The following is a 4,199-nucleotide window of genomic DNA, read 5'->3' on the forward strand; positions in this document are numbered from 1 at the left end:
TTGTCTACACTAGAATTTATCTAGAAACTAGAAATAATTTATAAGGCAAAACAACGTTTGTCGGGTTATCTAGTATATATATATAATAAGCCATTGCAATCACTCGTACAAGTATGACTTGAGCGTATTTCAAATATATCGCCCGCTACCTCTGGGTTTAGCGCGTTACTATCTGTCAAAAGCATTAAACACTTTATGAGAGATTACCAAGTACTTAATCAGCTCAGAAATTGTCTCTCTCTTTTACAATGCTTTCATCAAACTTTAAACTATGTATGGCAAATTAGCAACTACTTGATCAGCTAAGAAGTTGCCTTATTCTCTTACAATGTTTTTATCAAATAGCTTCTTCTTTTTCAATGTCAAACAGTAAACTGTATATGACAGACTACCAAGTATTACGATGTCTTACGATGTCTTCATCAAACATCAAACTATGTATAACAGCTTATCAGGAACTTGAACAGCCCAGAAGTTGCCTTCTTGTTTTATCATTTCTTTCTGCTTGCACCATTTTGTCTTGAGCATTCTAGCCAGCAACTGGTTATGACAATGTAGTGACATAACTTGTCTTTCCATTGAGCATGATATTCATCATTTATATAGTTTGAATCACTGATTTTTAAGGAAATCTTTGTTTTGGTGAAAAAATTCTGTTATATTGTTGTTCTTCACTGTCCATGGTTCTACCACATTTAATATAACGGGTTAGATTAACCACTTGTTGAGAATTCTTTACTTTTTTGGTTTCATTTCCTAAATATTTTTTTATATAGTCTTCCAATTCTCTGTATATTATTGAACCACAATACTCGTATAGATGGTGTATTGAACAAAACATCTGTTAAATTTTGCTTTAAAATTTTGTATATTGTGTTTATTTATTGTAAATTTTATATTTCGTGCTTGTATTAAAATTAAGTTATATGAATTTTATCTGCATTATATATTTCCTACCAATTTTTTATTAAACAATTTAATAAATTTCTAACAAAATTCCTTCCCTGATTATCTTACCAAATGCATTCAAATAATAAATTCATTTTTTAAAATAAAAATCCTATAAGTAATTCAAATTTTTCAAGTCGTCAGTATTTTTATTTAACACGAATTCTGAGTATGTAAGATTCATTTATAAAATAAATTTCTGAATCCAACATTCTTGGGAGGATTTTCATTTTAATGCCCAGAAACAATCAGCAAATCGCGTAAATGGTGCAAATCATCTCAAAAATTTATGTGCCATAATTTGCATTTCATTGTTTATCGTCGTCGTCGGTGACAGAGTGAAGACGTTCGAGGTGTACTAGCGCACACATTTGGAAACGTTTGGAACATGCAATCCCTCTCTTAGTGATGTTGTTGTTTTTACTGCAAATGGTTGTCGCATATCCTAGCATCTGAATGTGTCGTATACTTGTCTGTAGTTGGATGTTAATTAAGTATTTGCAAAACCAAAGTCCTGGAATTCGTGCTAAGAATTACCTGACACAGCAAATTAAAATAAAGAGCAAAGCAATAAATTATTTGTCAACTTCGTTATTTTCACTTTATTCACATAATTGTTGTTGTCCTTATTAGTGTTATAATTGCTACAAGAATTGCTCGCATTCACAACTTCTGTTCATTTCACTATTCATTTTCCATTTTCCGCATCGAATTTCCAAGTTCGCTAATATTTTCAATATTAACACAAAAGCAATAAATCTTTCCTAATGCAATAAGCAAAAAAAAGGATAATAATTTATAATTTTCTGTTTATTTCTGTATTTGCGTTTGCATTAAATTTACTGAAACGAAAATATGTCAACAAACTGAAAATCCATTTGAAGTCTTCAGTAACAGAGTAAATATTTCATTTAGAGTTCAACTGAACCCTGGGCAATAAGAAGAAAAAACCTTTGGCAAATTAACAATTCCAGAAATTTGTCATAGAACCCATAAGGCTTAAGAAGTTCACATGCAATATTTCTCCAAGGAACTGTGTTAATTTGAGTTCATTTAAAACTGTTTCTTCTCCTTTTTTGTGTTAATAACTGGGTAAGAAAGTACAAATATATTAAATGAACTGTCATTAATTAACTCAGATTCGGTATATGAAAGGTTTTTACTACTAATTTCTAACCTCAATATGAGTCAATGCACATATTCGTGTGTATCTTTCTTATGTTTATATCCTTACTACAGAGGATGAAAAACTGCTGCAATATATTTTTTTGTTGTTTTTGCAAAATATTAACAAATACTTACGGGTTGTTTCTTGTATTTCATTTCATTAAATGGGAAGAAAAAGATTTTTGAAACATAAAAACAAGAATTTAGCAGAAAAATTTCTGTTTTAGTTATATCAATAAGTGCTTAAAAACCAATCAAAAAATTCTTTAAAATATATTTAATATTGCATTTTAATATTTTAATATTCTTGAAATATTCACCAAAAAAAAAGTTGTTCTCCAAAATAAGTACCTAAAAAAGAAATTAGTTTTTGATTCAAAGAATTAATTAAAAAATGATAAAAATATAATATTTCTAACTGATATAATATTTTAAAATAAATTGTGATTTGTGAAAAGATGAATTTGGTGCCTGGTATCAGCTTTACTTCTTCCACTTGATGCACTTGACAATCTACACCACTTTTACTGTGAAACTATCTTTAATGTTTTTTATTAAATCATCACGAATCCTACCTCTATCACTTGAATTCTTCTTAGCGTAGCTAAAGAACTGTTGAGGTGACCATCTCTTTACTGGAAAGCTTAGAGACTCTTACTTTAATGCACTTAGTAATGTTGTCAATAGAAAGATTTGTATTAATACTAGAGTTTCTGATTTTCGATTGGCGATCTTGGATAACTTTCAATCGAGATTTACTTTTACTACAGTTTTCATTCTTGATTGTTTTTACTCCGACATAATGTATAATACACGATAGTAATTTATAATTCTCTAGATATTTTGCCAAATTAATGAAACCACTCTTTAATTTACAGCTGTTTAATGTTATTTGATAACAGCATTTAGCGATTACCCTAAAATACAATTGGACCACAAATTTAAACAAAAAATGACAGATCGAGAGCAAACCTAGATTTGTCAATGTAGATACTGCAGTTATATGTATAAATTATCTTAACGGATCTTCCCTTCACTCAATAACTGTCCCATAAGTTTTTAAAAATATTACGCAACTAATATAAAAACTGGGTAAGAAATATACCTATATCATTCATGATATATGATCATTTTATTTGTCTGTCTTAATTGTCATATATTGACTTGATTGCAAAATACCTCAGTATTTTTGTTAAAAAATTAAGTCAGTTTATTTGGTGGTAAGTTTCTTGGCATTAACAAATTGTTACAGATATAGGTACGAGTTACAATCCGTTATAATAACAATAATAATGTCAGACTGATACGATTTATATGATATGTTGTATATGATTATATGATATGACCTTAGTTGAAACTTCTTCACTAAAATCACGGAATTGTTGCTATATTACAAAAAAGGTGTAAAAGCAGCTGTTGTCAAAATTTAACATCTATTTCTTGAATCCAAACTACCTTGTATTTTTTTTAACGTATCAACTTCCAGTAGAAAACTTTGATATTATAATTAGTTCCATATAAATAGTTTATAACAATACTGTGATGAAACTGCAGTTTCTTAGCTTCTTTGCGACTGTTCACATATTACACATTATAAGCCTCATCGACTTTTTTGATATTGATTGACTCGATCAAAGGGTGAACATCCTAAAATTAATAGTTTATAATGTTAATGATTTATAGCAAATCGTATAACTTATTTTCGTAAATCCGTGCTGCATTCTTCCTTTTATAATAATGATTATCATTAATTATCACTAATTTTCTATCTATTTTCTTAAATTTCAATATTTAATAGGAGAAGAAGAAAATAACGCCAAATATCTTTTATCAATCGAGGGATTTAACTCACTCACTACGATCTCTCAAGGACCATATTTTATTTCCACATTTTCTTCCGTTCAGTGAAGAAAATATCACTATATGCTACACATGGATAGACTATTGATATATAAGACTCTCCGCAGACTATACATACTACTTCGTATAATGATTCAGCGAAGTTATGACAATGTCCATATAATTAGAATTATTAAACTCAATTTGTTGCTATTTCTAATATATACATAGAACTATAGAAAAAG

The sequence above is a fragment of the Teleopsis dalmanni genome, chromosome 2 (genome assembly GCF_002237135.1).
Source record: "Teleopsis dalmanni isolate 2A chromosome 2, ASM223713v2, whole genome shotgun sequence".
NCBI lineage: Eukaryota > Metazoa > Arthropoda > Insecta > Diptera > Diopsidae > Teleopsis > Teleopsis dalmanni.